The 17,713-nt window shown below is 36.6% G+C and overlaps 1 protein-coding gene and 1 pseudogene across 3 annotated transcripts in view; both read right to left on the minus strand.

Moving 5' to 3' along the window:
• Positions 1–17,713, minus strand: part of Hpse2 (heparanase 2 (inactive)) — a 598,898-nt gene that overhangs the window by 571,553 nt on the left and 9,632 nt on the right. The gene's annotated exons all lie outside the window — the stretch shown is intronic.
• LOC119820100 lies at positions 2,406–2,786 on the minus strand (annotated as a pseudogene).

Genomic DNA, 17,713 nt, shown 5'->3' on the forward strand with positions numbered 1-17,713 from the left:
CAATTTCAGAGGTTCAGTCCATTATCATTATGATGGGGAACATGGTGGCATACAGGCAGATGTAGTACTGGTTACATCTAGACCATAAGGCAGCAAGAAGCTAACTGTGACACTGGAAAGTATCCAGAGCTTAAGAAACCTCAAAGCCTTCCCCCACAGTGACACACTTCCTCCAACAAGGCCAAACCCACTCCAAGAAAGCCACACTCCTAATAGTTTCACTCACTATGAGATTATGGGGATCAATTATATATTCAAATTACCACACTGCCATAATGGTCACAGACTAGCCCTCTGAAACAGTAAGCAAGCCTCAATTAAATACTTCATCTTACAAGTTTTCTTGGTCATGGTATTTTTTTTCACAGCAATACAACAGTAACTAAGACAATCAGAAACTCCACATCCACGACATTTGCCTGTAATACAGATCAGGCAATATCAACTAAAGAATGGAAAACCTACCCAAAAAGAAAAAGACCTGACATCTATGCCAAGAAACACCTCAGTCATCATGAATTAGATCTCAGCAAAAAGACACAAACATGAACAGCTAAGACAGTATGTCTTCCCCAGAATCCAGTAAGCCTATTACAATGGCCCCTGAAAATGCAATTTAGGTGCAGCATAAGAAAAGGACTTCAAAATAGCAATGTGTGTGTGTGTGCATGCACACACACATGCACCTGTGTGTTTTCAAGAACCTTAAAGGTGATATAAACAAATTCCTTAATAAAAATACAAACAGTTTAAAGAAAACATTGACAATAGTGAAACACATTTTTAAAAATGAAAAAAAAATAGAATCACTAAAGAAAATACAAACTGAATTAAACTGGAAAGAAAAAACATAAGATTTCAAACCAAAAACTCAGACATGGAACAGAGAGTTTCAGGACTTGAGGATAAAGTAGAAGAAACTGATAGCTCAGTAAGGAAAATGTGAAATTTTTAAAATTCAGTCACAAAACAACCAGGAAATCTAGGACACTATAAAAAAAAAAACCCAGCCAAACCTATGAATAATAGAAACAGAGAAAGAAGAAACACAGATCAAAGTCACACACACAAAAAATTTAACAGAATCATAAAAAAATTTCCCAATCTAAAGAAGGAGATACCTACTGAGCCAAAAGAAGCATATAGAACACAAAATAGAAACAGAATAAAAATTATCCATTAAACATAATAATCAAAGCGATAAATACACAAAATAAAGATATTAGAAGCTGCAGGGGGAAAGGTAAATCCATAAATAAAGGCAGGCCCATTAGAATAATACCTGACATTTCAATGGAGACTCTGAAAGGTCCTGAACAGGTGTTCTACAAACTCTGAGAGACAACAGGCTACAATACCCAACAAAACTATTGATCAAAAGTGCAGAGAAAGAAAAGCATTCTTTGATAAAACCAAATTTAAGTAATTTCAACCTACCACCCCATAACTCTAGAGAAGGCACTAGAACAAAACATCAAACTGAAGAGATTAACTATATCCAAATAAAAAAACCACAAGGAATAAATAATTCTAGAATAGTAAATCAAAAATGGTGGGGAAACCCATACAAAAACAACAAAATAACAAAAATTAATAAAAGTAAGCACTTCTCATTGATAACTATAGTGATATTTCATTTGTATTTTAATAAATAAAGCTTGCCTGAAGATCAGAGAGTAAAACAGCCATGTTGGTCAGCCTTAAAGACCAAGCAGCGGTGACTGAGTAGTCACACTAGTTTGCCATAAAAATTGGGCTGTAGTGGTGCATGCCTTTAATCTCAGCCCTAGAGAGAAATATAAAATAGGAGGAGACAGCTCTCAAGTTCTATTTCATTCTGAGGATTCCTGGAGGAAGGATAGCCATTACTGACTGACATAAAAGGAGCCAGTGGCTGACTGTTTTGCTCTTCTGACCATCAGGTTGGACCTTCAGGTTGAACCCCAATATTTGTATCTGGGTTTTTATTAATTGTACATTTACATTTGTACCCAACACTTGGTGTACAAATTCATCAAAAAGCCGTTTGCCTGATGCTTTCAAGCCACCAGCACACACCAGAGCTAGATTCAAACCTAGCCACCTGGGTTCTGTAGTAAAGTTAGTGTTCCCAAATTCCATCCACCCTGGCTTAGCATCCTATCCTGCCTCCTATCCTGTCTTCCCTGTCTGTCTGTGGCTTCCTGTGACACCCGCAGCTTGCTGCCACCCTGCACAGCACCCACACAGCCTCCCATGTCCCAACCCTGCAGCTTCCTGTGGCTTCCGTGGACCCACCAACCCCTGTGTGCAGCCCCCATGCAGCTACCCTGGCTTCTGGTGGCTCTCGAGGCCTGTGTGCACCAGCTGCACAGGTACCCTGACCAGTGTTTCTTTCTTTCTTTTTTTTTTTTTTTTTTTTTTTTTTGACAGTTGGTATTTTATTCAGATAGCAGTCTCATTACATGTGGTCCAAGAATATTCAAAGAACTCAAATAAAGTCAGATGTGAAGGTCAGTCTTCACACATCATAGCCAACGATGCCACGTTTGCCTATGATCTCTCCGACATAAAACCACATCCAACCTCAGTGGCCACCAAACCATTCAGCACAGCTTCCTTAACTGTAAGATGTTTGAAGCTACCAGTTTTAGCGCTTGAATTATTTTTTTCACACTCTGAATAGCTGCAGGGAGTTCAGCTCAACCTTGGCGTATTGCCAAAACGTGGCCAATCAAGGCTTTGAGTAACACAGCAGCGGATATTAGCCCCGGGGCCTTCTCCGCGAAGTTACGGACGAACTTGGCCACGGTTTAGGGTGGAAGGTCTGTCTCCTCGAACCGCCGGCTGAATGTCCCTGACCAGCGTTTAACTAAAATCCATTCGGTTTGATTTTGAGTTCTGCTTAGAAAATCCACAAGTTATTAACACTGGAACAAGTATGACTAAAAGCTTCAGTGTCTCTTGACTGCTTTAGTGCTTTATCTGCAACACCTGCAGGCCCACATCGCTATTATACCGTAAATTCTCATTTGAACCAGGATTTTATCAGAGGTAAGTCATCTGATATTGGCAAACAATATCACCATCCAGGAATTTAAAAATCTTTTCATTTATACTATGAGGGGAGTTCTAGAATAGGTATATGGCCTATCTGGGACGTGTACATTCTTGGCCATAGCTGCTATTAGTTTGATACTTTATAATATATCCTTAAAGAAATTGCTTGATGACAGAGTCAAGAATGAGAAACTTTTAAAAATGATAGAGACTTTACAGACTAGTAATGAGAAGTTGGCTTGAAGAATTCATATCATTGAAAATGATAACCATAATTTAACAAAAAAAATTCACTCCATGTCAATGGTATATGAAACTTTACATAATGGTACTAAGAGGTTATCTGTAAGGATTAATACTGTTGAAATTGACAATCAAAATCTATTAAAAAGTTATGACAAACTAGTAGATAGAATACCTCTTTATAGATAACTCAAAATATAATGGCTCAATTCACCAATAAAATAATGCAAACTAAAAGACTGGTTAAAAAACTGGATCTCTCCTCTCCTATATTCAAGAAATACATCTCAGAGTTAATGATAAACATCTCCTGAAGTCAAAACGGTGGAAAAAGTAATTTTTAAAAAAAAATGGACCTAAGAAACAAGAAGATGTAGCTGTATTAAAATATGACAGAATATACTTCAAAGCAAAGCTATTCAGAAGAGATAAAGAAGAGTGCTACATTCTCATTAAAGGAAAAATACACTAAGAAGATACTGTAATTCTAAACATTTATATGTCAAACACTAGGGCACCCAAGTTCATAAAGAAGCACTTCTAAAGCTCAACCACACATTTACCCTCACTCACACAATGATAGTGGATGATTCCATACCCCCTCTTACCAATAAATAAATCATCCAGAAAAAGAGCTAAACAGAGAAATGCTGGCTTTAAAAAATTTCATAAATCAAATGGACCTAGCAGACATCTATAAAACATTTCACACAACCACGAAAGGATATACTGTCTTCTCACCAGCTCATATAACCTTCTCCAAAATTGACCACATACTAGGACAAAAAGCAAATCTAAACAAATAAAAGAAAATTGAACACACTGGATCCTATCTAAATCTAGGTATCGACAAGAAAACAGCAGGAAGTGTACAAGCTCATGGAAACTGAAAAACTAGCTAGGAAATGAAAAATAGGTTCAGATAGAAGTTAAGAAAGTAATATAAAAATTTTTGGAATATAATGAAAATGAAAATACAACATACCCAAACCTATGTGATATAATAAAGGCCATTAAAAAAGGACAACTTCAAAACCTTAAGTGCCTATACCAGAAAACTGAAGAGAATTCATATTAGTAAGGTAGTAACATATCTAAAAACTACAGAACAAGGAGAAAAATATTCAAAAACAGAATATGGAAAGAAATAAGCAATATCAGGACTTAAATAAATGAAATATAAATAAACAAAAACTTAAAAAGAATCAATAAAATAGTTGGTTCTTTCAAAAAAATTAATAAGATTGACGACTCCTTAACAAAAATAAGTAAAAGATGGAAAGAGAAGATCTAAATTGATAAAATTAGAGATGAAGGGGGGAAATTAAAACACGCAGCACCAAGGAAAGATAGACATCATACAGTCATACTTTTTAAAAATCTATATTATACCAAGCTAGAAAACAAAAAAAGTGAATTTCTCGATACACATGGCCTTCCAAAGTTAACACAAGATGAAATGAACAATTTAAACAGACCCATAATCCTAGTCAGAGAGAAGCAATAATTAAAAGTCTTCCAACCCAAAAAAATAATAATAATAGCCCAGAGCAAGATGAATTTAGTGAAAAACTTCAAATTTATATCACTACTCCTTAAATTATTATTTAAAACAGGTACTGAATGAACATTTCCTAGTTCTTTTTATGAATTAATGAAGCCGTTATTACCCTGACACCAAAACCACAGAAGAACCCAACATAGATCAAAAATTCTCATTAAAATACTTGACTCTAGACCGACAGGTGTGGAGCCTCCATAAGACTGAACTAGGCCCTCTGCATGTGAGAGACCATTGTGTAGCTTGTTATGTTTGTGGAGCCACTGGCAGTAAGACCAGGATTTATCCCTGATGCATGAACTAGCTTGATGGAACCCATTCCTTTTGGTGGGACGCCATGCTCTGCCTTAAAGCAGGGGGGAGGGGCTTGGTTCTGCCTCAGCTTGATGTGACAGGCTTTGTTGACTACCTGTGGGAGGCCTTACCTTTTGAATACAGTTGATACTGGGTGGGCAAGGGGGGACAGGAGGAAGGGTGGGAGGGTGAACGTGGTTGGAATGAAAATATTTTAATATTAAAATAAAAAAGTAATAAAATAAAATACTTGAAAACCAATCAAAGAGATTATTCACCATGATCAATTTGACTTCATCCCAAAGAAGCAAGAATGCCTCAACATGCATAAATCAGTAAACATAATCCACCACATAAACAGATTTAGAAACAAAACCCACATGTCATTTCACCAGATATTATAAAAGACCTTTAATAAAAATCCAGCATCCCTTCATGATAAAAGTTTTGGAGAGACTAGTGTATATAAGGGACATATCTCAACATAACAAAGGCAATTTACAGTAATACTACAGCCAGCATCAACCTACATGGAAAGAAACTCAAAGCATTTCCACTAAAATCAGGAACAAGACACAGATGTCCTCTCTATATACACTTATTCAATAGATTACTCAAAGTACAGAAAAAAGACAACTGAAGGGGATCAAGGGATCCAAATAGGAAAGGAAGAAGTCAAAATATCTTTATTGGTAGGTAATCCAATTTTATACATAAAAGGCCCTAAAATCACCATCAGAAACTTCCACAACTGTTAAACATTTTCAACAAAGTAGCAGGATACACAATTAACACACAAAAATCAGTAGCATGCCTATATACATAGGACAAAAAAACTTATACAAAAATACAAAAAAAAAAGAAATGAGGGAAACAGTATTTTTCACAGTACTTCAAAAATATCTTAAGTTAATTCTAAACAAACAAGTGAAAGACTTGTATAATAAAAACTTCAATACATTGAAGGAAGGAATTGAAGAAAACACCAGAAGATGGAAAGTTCACCCTTGTCCAGAGAGCGGTAGCTTAATAATGTGAAAATGGCCCTCCTATCAAAATAAATCTACAGATTAAATACAATTTCCATCAAAATTTCAACACAATTCTTCACAGAAATTGCAAAAGCAATCTTCAACTTCCAGTATAAATGCGCACACGTACACATATACACACATGCACACACACACACACAAAGAAATAGCTAAACATTCTGAATAATGAAAGAACTGCTAGATCACTACCCCAGATTTTAGCTGTATTATAAAGCTACAGTAACAAAAACAGCATGGTATTGGCATAAAAACAGACACATTTGTAAATTGAATTGAATTGAAAAACCAGGCATGTCCAGATACAAATAGGCATATATCCAAAGGCCTCTACAGCCTACTACAAATATACTTGTTCATCCATGTTCATTGTTGCTATATTCAGAAATTAAAACCAGCGTAAATGTCCATCAAATGATAAGTAGATAATAAAAATTTATTACATTTACACATGGATTATTATTCACTTGTTAAAATGAAGTTATTAAATTTACAGCTAAATAGATGACACTAGAAAGAATCACCCAGACCCAAGAAGAACCAATATTGTATGTTTTCTCACATAAGTGGATGCGAACTTTTAAGCTTTCAAAATATGTGCTACAATCCAAATAACCAAAGAAATTAGGTACATAGCAAGGGGCTTGGGGGAGCAAAGGGTCTCCCAGGGAAGGGGAAATAGAATGTAGTGTTACAGAAAGATAAGGGGAAGCTAGAATCGGGGGATTACTAGGGATAAGGATAAGGATGGGAGAGAAAGATAAAGGAAGGAATATGGAAAGGGTCAAGTAACACTAAAGGCCATTTGAAAAACTATATGGAAACTTACTACTGTAGAAGCTTCCTATAATATATACATATATGAAAAGTATTTAAATAGAGTCACAAAATAATAGGGAAGACAATGTCCCAACTAGATACTTTGTGCCACCAAGTAAAACCTCCAGCACCAGACATCGGTTACATCTTATTGAATCATTGACCAGCCAAAGGGGTCCCTTGGAATCGTCAAACATTACAGGCTATTGTCGAGGCTATTGGTTGCTCTCCATAACTTTATGTTAAAGGCCTACTGCAGAAGACAATGCCCACTTATGTCATCAAATACAAAAAGGTCAAGCTGGTGCCCAGCTAGAAGCTTCACCCATATTGACTATTGTTCACGGTACCAGAAGGTACTACTCATCATGTTACCAGAGGAGAAATGTAATCATCAATATCAATCACTCAGATACTAACCCTGTGACTTACAACAGTGACCTGACTTCAAAATATACTGGTGCGATAGTGGCACAAATATTATGAGAATAACTAACTACATTTTTGTTTGATTTCAGGACCACTTTAGGAGATAGAAATTACAACTGGCACTGATAAAGTGTCCAAGAACCCAGGACCAGGTAAATCAGTGGCTTAGGGGAAACCTATTACTATTCTGCTAAAGGAGCATAGAATAAAATGACTCCTAATAACATACTGCTATGCCCACAGATCAGTGCCTCTCTCAACCCACATGAGAGAAGCTCCTTGCAGTAAATGGGAATGAACACAGAGATCCACAGCTGGGCAAATGTGCAGACTTTGGAGCACCTAGTCCTAAATGAGATGTCCTCCTCACACCCCTCCCCTCAAGGCTCAGGGATCTATAAGGAAGAGGAGGTGGACAGACTGTAAAAGCCAAAAATAATAGATGACGCCAAGGAAATAGTGTCTTCTGGACACAATGGGACTGGTACACATATGAGCTCACATAGATTAGAAAAACACACACAAGACAGTCACAAGTCAAGTCAGATGGGGTCCCAGTACTGAGAGGAGAAAGTAAACACTGGGTCTAATCCCTAACCAAGAAGTTAGCTGCAATTGATATCCACTGCCAAAGAGAAAATCACTTTTCTCAATGAAGTTTCACTGGGAATATCAACCACCCTCCAGGGCAGGGGCTGCCCAATGTCCAGGAATAGAAGCCAACACAAAGTGAACTCAACAGACTTTTTGCTTCATTTTGCTTTATTTTGCATTTTTTGTCTTATTGGTCTTCTGCTTGTTTGTTTTGATTTTTCAGGTTGGGGTGTATGTTTCTTTTTTGTATATTTTTAAATGAAAGACTAAAAGAACAAAAGTTTGTGAGTAGGGCAGCATAGAGGATCTTGAAGAAATTGAGAGGGGGGAAATGATCAAAATATATTGTGTGAAAAAATTTTTTTAAATAAATTTTAAAAAATGCCAGAGTGACTCATTATAATAAATCACTGACTAACTTACATACACTGAGAATGTTCCAAAGTGCTAGATACCTGGAAATATATTAAACATTCTGTAAATAATTTCTTGTCTATAACTCAGATTCCTCTTTGAAACATATAACATTATACTATGGTTTACAAGTCCTAAAACTTATGCTACCTAAATCTCTGTACCTATTAATGATGCACTTGGAAGTACTTTACCAAAAACATTAGAACTTTGTGTCCAATGTTATAAGTAAGTTCCTGCCTGCCCTCCACTACCGATGGTTAACTATATAACCTTGAACAAGTCATTTAATATCTATGAGCCTAAGTTTCTTCATTTGTGCAATAATAAAAATGACATCCATATCAAAAATATCTATGAAGTTTAAAACAGTGTTATTATCACAATATTTAATATAATTGCAGAATAACCAGGATGGTTTATGTGTACAATGAGATACAAAAACTTTTCTCATATAACAAGATTTACGTATATACATAAAACTGTTGTGTGGTATTTTGATTGTGTTCAGACAAATAGGGCTTACTTGGAGTCAGAGGGCAGAGCTAGCCACTAGCTGACCAAAATTAACCATAGAGGTTTGGAGGACTGTAGACAGATAGGAGACAGGAGACAGAAAGTAGTAAGGTAGGGCCAAGAGAGGGTCTTAACCTTTTTGGAGGAAGGAATGGAAGAAACAGGAAGTCACTGATGGCTGCTCCCCTGCTTCTTTGATCATTCAGGTTTTTATCCCAATATCTGACTCCTAATTTCTTTATCAATAAAGAATAAAGGCTTCATAAAACATAAATGTATCACATGTCTATATAGAGGGAGCCTCAAATTCAAAAGGTATTTTCTCTGTCCACATACCAATAAGAGGACAGTGGAATTTTGTTTTCATTTCCTTTCACTAAACTCTTTAATTTAATTAATCTGTCACATATCTTGTAATAATTTAATATAGTAGTTGCTCAAGTATAAGGTACATATTCCCAAATGAAAAGAGAGATTCTGAAGGCAGGGAATACTGTTAATAAACTGTCATACCTCATGGCTTCCAGCAACTTTCTTGCAATCTAAGGATTGCTAAGGGGAAACGTTCCTTGACATTGTCCTCAACTATTAAATGTTCTGATTTTGGTGTTTTGGGGAATGATTCATTAGAAAAGAGAACGAAAAGAAAGAGGAGTCTCAGCAAGGAAAATAAGAAACTGGAAGTGGAATATGGGAGGAAGAAATATTTCCAGGTAAGTCAAAAAGAACTAAAACATTGTTAGGCATTAACTGAACACTTTACAAATAATACCTGACTTATGCCCATGTTACTCATCTCTCAGTATATAAGCAGTTTGATCAAAAATAGTGTTTTTCAAAAAGGAATAGACAAAGGCTTCCCCTTTGTGTTCATTTCCATTTTATTTTCTTTTACTACAAGTCCCTGCTATCCCCTTCTTGCTACTGCTGATTCACTAATGTGAATCCTATCTCACTCTTGAATACCTTCTGTAGAAAGACATCCATATAACTGTTCTACACTATCTTATGTGCTAAGGTGCCATGACACAAATCTTCCTAAATTCAAATATAATTTCCTTTTTTTAACTTCTATAGATCCTTTATAGATTTCACATCACACATTCCAATCATATCCATTTCCCCATTCCCTCCCACCCACCCTCCTCCCCTGCAACATCCCCCAAAATCAAAACCAAATTAACACAAAAACTAAAAACAAAACAACAGCTTCCATGGCAAGAAATACAATTTTCTTAATCACAATTATTCTTTGACTATTTTATAGTTGCTTAAAAAAATTCAAATCTCTTCATTCTACTCTCAAGTTACTTCTATCTTCTACAGTGCAATCCCAAACACTAATTTAACTTCATCTTCTAAGAAATCTCTTTATGGGGAACAGGAGAGATGGCTGAACGATTAAGAGCACTTGACTGTTCTTTCAGAGGACCTAGATTCAATTCCCAGCACCCACATGGCAGCTCACAACTGTAACTCCAGTTCCAGGGGATCTTGCATCTTCACACATACATGCAGGCAAAACACCAATATACATAAAATAAAAATAAATGAAGTTTTTTAAAAAAATAAGGAAAGAAATCCCTTTACAGGACACCATGAATCAAGCAAAGCAGCAGCCTAGCGAATGAAGGAAAATACTCACCAATTATACATCTGAAAGAGAATTAATATTTCAAATATTTTTTTTTAGAAACTGAACATCAAGAAAACAATCTAGATATCTAGATGCCTAAAGAGGAAAAGATCCAGATAGGATCACCAAGCAAAAAGAATTAAGACACTTATAAGGACATGTCATTTGAGGGTAAGAATCTCAAAAACTAAAATATTAATCATGATTCACTTAAAAATCAAAGCTGGCTTTGGAATTGGACACTGGCTCTGTTCTTCTCTAAATCCAAGCATGTTGTTAAAATAAAAATTCATAATAAATAAATAAATAAATAAAAATTCAGAGTTTCTTTCTCATATCAGGAGCCATATGGGACAGAAAGAAAAAAGAATTTAGAAAAAAATTTACATTTCTTCATCCTATTTTTGTCTCTATCTTACCTTTCATTGAATATATATGTCTGTATATGTGTATATAAATAATTTTTAAGTTTTATACAACATTGGGCACTATAAATCAAAATCACAATAAGATACCATTTCATATGCACTAAGAATTGTTAAAATCAAGAAAAGATATAAAAATATAATGCAAAGATGTGAAAATGAAACCTTCATACCTTTTGGTTCAAATGTAAATAGTACAATCCTTGGGTATATTTGTCAGTTCCTCAAAAGTTTAAGCACAGAATTACTATATGACCCATCATATAATTCTATTCTTTGGTATATATCCAAGAGAAAGATATACACATGTCTACTCAATAACTTACATATAAATGTTCATAAGAAGCATTATAAATGAGAGCCAAAAAGAAAACACAAATTCCATTGAGCTGATAAATGGATATCTATTGGTCTCTATATGGTTGGTTACAATTTAGTAATAGAGAGAAATCCGATACTGACATACATTGGAACTGGGATGAACACTGAAAACAGTATGCTAAGTTTTAAAAAGTCAATCACAAGGCCAATGTGCTGGTGAAAGCCTTGCATTTCAGCCCCTGGGAGGCAGAAACAAGCAGATCTCTGAGTTTGAGGCCAGCCTGGTCTATACAGCAAGTTTCAGGACAGCCAGCCAGAACTACATAGATCCTCTCTTTTAAAAAAATCAAAAAGTATTATTACACAATATATTATTCCATTTATCTGAACTATTCAGAAAGACAAAAAGATTAGTGGTTGCCTAACACTGAGAGAACAGGAAGCAATGAAGGAGCTAAGGACTAAAAGGCTTTCTTTAGAGATGAGGAAAATACTCTAAAATTATAATAAATGGTTGCACAATGCTAGGGTACACTAAGTTACTGAACTGAAAACTCTAAGTAGAATATAAGTTGAATGCAAATTAAATTACATCTCAAAAATTTTTTAAAAAATTAAACCAATGCTCATAAAGTTTATAGTATAGTATCAAGTGTCTTGGAAGTGTTCAATAAATGTAGGCTTATGACATTATGGAGATTCCAGAAATATGTATGTGTGTGTGTATGTATGTGTGTATGTGTGTGTATATATATATATATACAGTTAATAATCACATGGGTTTTTAATTTCAAAATTATGAAGCTGTAGTAGGAGGCTGCTTGACATCTGCTCCTGGCAGCACCAATCTACTTCAAGAGGAAGATGGGCATCAAAAAGGCTCCTTATGGAGTTGGTTAGTCATTTGGGCAAGAAACTGAGCTTGCCTGGACTGTTTGATGATATGCTGTATGAACTGGACTTGCAGGATCCACAAAATATGACTGCTGAAGCTACTTTTAAAAAGACAGTCCTTCAGGGTTCCTGTTTCATGAAAGAGTCTGCCAGACATTCGGCAGGACACGAAGAAAGTGACTTGACAAACTGCCAATATAGGCAGAACTGTCTTTGAAATTTTCTGCTTCATGGAATAGTCTACCAGACACTATGAGCCTGTAGGCTGAAGACAGATACCCCAATGGTACAGATGAATTTTGGATTACTGTCCAGGCAGCGAGATGTCTCTGTTAATTCTAGAGTTTTGGAAGTTGCATACAATGCACTTTCTGTTAACACTTAGGTAAAAACTCCTTCTGGAGTTTTTGATGAAGTTGAAGAATATCTAGGTATAGTTGTAGTTTTCCTTAGTTATGATAAAAGATAAAGTAGATATAAATATTGTAACTTTCATTCTTGCTTGATACCTGTTTTGTTGTAAGTAACTTTACTATGTTAAAGTTAAAACCTTCCTTTTTATTTAAACAGAGAAGGGGAAATGGTATGGGAGGTCCTTCTGTATATGTGTTGCTTTTATTGGTTAAGAAATAAAGAAACAGCTTTGGACCTATAGCACTTAGCTAGTTGGGGAAAACTAAATTGAATGCTGGGAGAAAGAGGTGGAGTCAGAGAGAAGCCATGTAGCACCACTGGAGACAGACGCCAGAACTTTACCTGGTAAGTCACAGCCTCATGGCGATACACAAATTAATGGATATGGGTTAATTTAAGATATGAGTTAGCCAGAAATAAACTTAAGCTATTGGCCAAACAATATTGCAAATAATATGGTTTCTGTATGATTATTTCAGGGCTGAACAGCTGGAAACGAACAAGCGGCCTCCTACTACATGAAGCCATTATGAAATGAAATTGTTTACATTCTCACCAATAGCCTCATGACCTAAATTACAGTTACAAACATTCTCAACAATCAGAAACAACAGTAAATTTATCTGGTGATACTTCTTGAAGTCTTCCTCAACTATTTCAGAACATTTTATTCTTTCCTCAGAAATGCATGTTTGTATTTATTGTACCATTATTGAGTCTATGTCTTTTTCCCACTAAAGTATGGGCTCTTAAAGGTCAAGGACAATGTCTTCCTCATTTTTAGGGTCTAGAAGAGGAGTCTATTGAAGGGCTGGTACATAGTAATATCAGGTACTCAATTAAATGAAGATTTAACTCTGAAAATGCCTGAATTCTTAAAATGCTTCATTTATCTGAACTCCTGTTTTGCCTCCTTTAAGAAGTAAATGGGTTGGTGAGGTGGCTGATGGGTAAAGGCATTGAGTGTGAAGCCCTAAGAATCTGAATTTGATACCCAGGAACCATGTAAAAGTGAAAAAGAAAACCAGCTCCGCTAAGTTCTCATCTGGCCTCCACCTGCACATGGTGACATGCGTGTCTACACAGATACGATGTATACATTCAATAGTAAAATTAGTTAATTAAGGGAAAGGAGTTTTAATGACTGGCCAGTTTGACAATATCGACATCTCTATTAGATGAAATTGCCTTGATGACATTTCATTGAATGGAAGTTTCACTACGCTTGATATTCCAAGAGTTTCAAGAACAAAGTAATAGCTTTAGTTAGATGATGCAGCCCTGGGAAAGCCAACAATAGCTCAATGAAAACAGTACATTTAACCAGCCTACCACCACAGCTAAAGCAAACTGGATGGGAATATACAACCAGTTCCCAACTACTGTTGCCTTTCAGTGATCATTTTTTCCTTCTGGCTACCATCAATATATTAATGTTAGTATCCATAGAGTCAAGCTTTGCCGCTCCGTATGGTTTGCAAGCTAGTAGCATAAAAATCACATGGAAACGTGTCAGAATGTGGCAACTCACTTAACCAAATCCCCAAATAATGCATATGCACACCATAAATTTAGAGATTCTAAAATACTTGGCTACACCTGGGCTCTAGATTCGGTATTCTGTATAGCTAAGGTACCATAGACAAACCACTTCACTCAGAGATCTTGTACAGGTCTGTTCTTCAGACCACAGGAAAGTTGTTTGGTTTCTATATTGTAATGTTGAAGCTCCTTCCCAGATATTGACTTAATTTGCTAGGACCCAAAGTTTTTAAAATTTCCCTGGCTAATTCAGAAGTAGGAAGCCATGATTAACTCTTCCAATCTTAAATCACTGAGACAATCAGTAAGTAGTACTGCTCCATTGGGTAATAAGACCCAAACTGATCACCTTTGAAGAGCTTGCAGTGCCCAGAAGCTGGGACATTTTAGTATTCAAAACACAGTATTACTTAGAACCCGAGAAATAAATCTTCAGGAGCAGAGCTGACGTGAACAGACTGAGAACTACTTGCCTGAGTCCCATAGCACAGGCAGGCACCTGCTGCAATCAAAGAGCACATTATCCTCAGGTCAAGGTTCCTTCTTGAGGCAAAATGTGGATTGCAGCTTCACAGAAACACAGTGTCAAATAAGGGGCAAAGGTGTTTCCCAGGTGTCAGAAAGGCCAACAGCTTCCTTGCAGTCTACGGAGGGAAAGTGGGGAAGGCTACTTCAGCCATCCTGTAACACAGGAAATCCCCTCAGCACACCTTCCTGATTTACACTGGTTTTGATACACACCACATGTGTCTTCAGCTCTCTTTTCTACCCCCACTCCACGTTTTCAATTGTTCAGCTCCACATTTAGGTGATGAAAACTTAAAACCTGTGGTTATAACTTCTATGAGAAATTTCATTTTTAAAGCTTTCTAAATTTCTACTTTATTGCCATGAGGAAAACAGAGAAACAAAAGACCTCAGTCATCCACTAACACAAAAACCCCTAGTGAAGACATTTAATAAGTGTAAGTTTTCTGTTGAAAATCCTGACCTTTGGACTTGGGTGCCAGTCACTGGTTTTTACAAATGCTCTAAGAAACAATAGCATTTATTTTTCCAATGGTTTTATGTTACGTGTTCCGTTTCACCTTCAGACTTGAACTTGGCTAAGTCTGGCCTGGCATTGCTTTTGAATCTAAATCTCACCAGATTTGCTTAAAGCCTACTCTTCCACAGGAGCTTCTAACAGCTGGGCAAGTAAATCTACAATCTGTTTTTCCAACAATTGTAAGAAAATAAACACCCTGTTGAGAATAGCATACCTATCTCAGACCAATGAGAGATAGAAAAAGCTTTATCTTAGTGGTGACTGCATGTGTTTTCAAGAATTCATAGTTTAATGGCTGTGTCACCAGAGAGCTCAAGTCCTAGCTTTCAGCTCTGCTTCTTCACCACGGGCCTCCGACACAACAAAAGAAATGCACACTCCTCCCTTTTGTGAGGTGTACTGTAACAGGCAATTAATGCCTTCTTTGAAACACTTTTAAATTATTCGTTGGAAATCTCAGCAGTGATTTTGGTTTCTCATGGGGCACTCTCAAAATCTCCTCTATCCTCTGGATATTCTCTGCACTCATACCATTACCCCACGCTCAAGACCTAAATCTAAATGGTACCTGGAATTTGACTCCTAAATCTGTAAAAATGCCATTCCGCAATCTTTTTTTATATTTTGAGCTTGTCAAATAAAGAATAGTTCAAAAACATGGAAACACCTAGGGCTAAACTTAAACTCCAGCACACATACAAGCAGACATGCCTCTCTAACAATACCACAGTGTCATTCCAGTCTCACAGAAAAGTGATCAACCCACTACCACAGGACACAAGAACTCATCCCTGTTCACTGTGCTAGGAATGAGCGGGGGAAATCATAACCTGAAGTGAGACTGTCCTGGAATCAACCATGTCATCCAATTCTAGCATGGTTACTTAAACAGCCCTGAGACAATGTGGAAAATGCGACCTCTTGGTTCCTTTGGTTCGTAATTTCAACTATTTAGAAGGTTGTCTATGGATTTAACAAATCTCAATTGAGAAGAAAGATTAAAAAAAAGAACAGAAACAAAGCTTTCTTGAAATCTCACCCTTATCAGTTCCCTTTTCCTTCACAAATTTCCACTACACCTAGAACTTAAAGGAAAAATAAACCAAAATCTAAAATTACCCAACAATTTTAAAGTTTTTCCAATATTTTTTCAAAAATTTTTATGTCCGTTTTTGCTGCTATCCCTTACCTCAGTATCACAGCTGATCTATCTCCACCTCTTCTTCAATATATATCTTCCAAGACATTCTCAGTGCAATGAAAGCCATAAGACCTGTCCACACTAATACGTTTATTCTACTCCTTCAGTGTTTCCTAAAAGATGACAATCATCATCTCTTTCAAGTATTCTCCTAATCCCCTGTAATTATCTTTTCATTGTATCTAACAACCATCTTGTGACTTACCCTGCAAGACCTTTTAATATGCTTATGATACATAGTGTTTTTAATGCTCTACAAGATTTAATATATGGCTTCAGATTCCAGAGAAGTGAATGAATGAGCAAATTCAATAAGTAAACACACTGTGATGAATGGAGGGCTATGTTTTAATCCTGGTGTGCTAACTACTCTACATCTGACTTTGTAAAACACAGTAAAAGGTTATCAATTGACACAAACCTAGGCATACCTGAGAGGAAAGAATCTAAACTGAGAAACTACCTCCATCAGACTGCCCAGTGGGTGTGTCTGTGGGGCATTTTCTTAATTAACAATTGGTGTGTAAGGGCTCAGCCCACTATGGATGGTGTCAGCCATGGCCAGGTGGTCCTTGGTTGTATAAGAAAGCAGGCTGAGGAAGTCATGGACATCATGCCAGTAATCAATGTTTGTTCATGATCTCTGTTTTAGTTCCTGCCTCCAGATTTCTTCCTTGAATTCCTGTCCTGATGTCCCTCGGTGATCTATTGTGTTCAGGACATATAAAATTGATGTGGGGGGGTCTTCTGTTTGAGTTGATTTCATTGGTTAATGAAGAAACTGCCTGGCCCATTTGATTGGCCAGCCCTTAGGTGGGCAGAGTAGACAGAACAGAATGCTGGGAAGGGAAGTTAATAAATCACCATGCCTCTGCTCTCTGAGCCTGAAGCAGAGTCCTCAGGGAGAGAGACGCCATGAAGCTCCGGCCCAAGATGGACATACGCTAGAATCTTCCCAGTAAGGCACCACTTCGTGGTGCTACACAGATTATTAGATATGGGTTAATCAAGATGTAAGAGGCTGAAACTAATGGGCCAGGCAGTGTTTAAATGAATACAGTTTGTGTGTTGTTATTTGGGGGCATAAGCTAGCCAGGCGGCTGGGAGCCGGGCGGGAATGCAGCCCGCAGCTCATCACTACATAAAATAAACAAACCCTATCCTTCCCAATTTGTTTTTGGTCATGGTATTTTATCAAAGCAATAGAAAAAAAACTAGGACAGAGGTCAATAACTATTATTAGCTTTATTATTTACCCTAAAACCAGGCTAAAA

Source organism: Arvicola amphibius, chromosome 1 (genome assembly GCF_903992535.2).
Source record: "Arvicola amphibius chromosome 1, mArvAmp1.2, whole genome shotgun sequence".
Classification (NCBI taxonomy): domain Eukaryota; kingdom Metazoa; phylum Chordata; class Mammalia; order Rodentia; family Cricetidae; genus Arvicola; species Arvicola amphibius.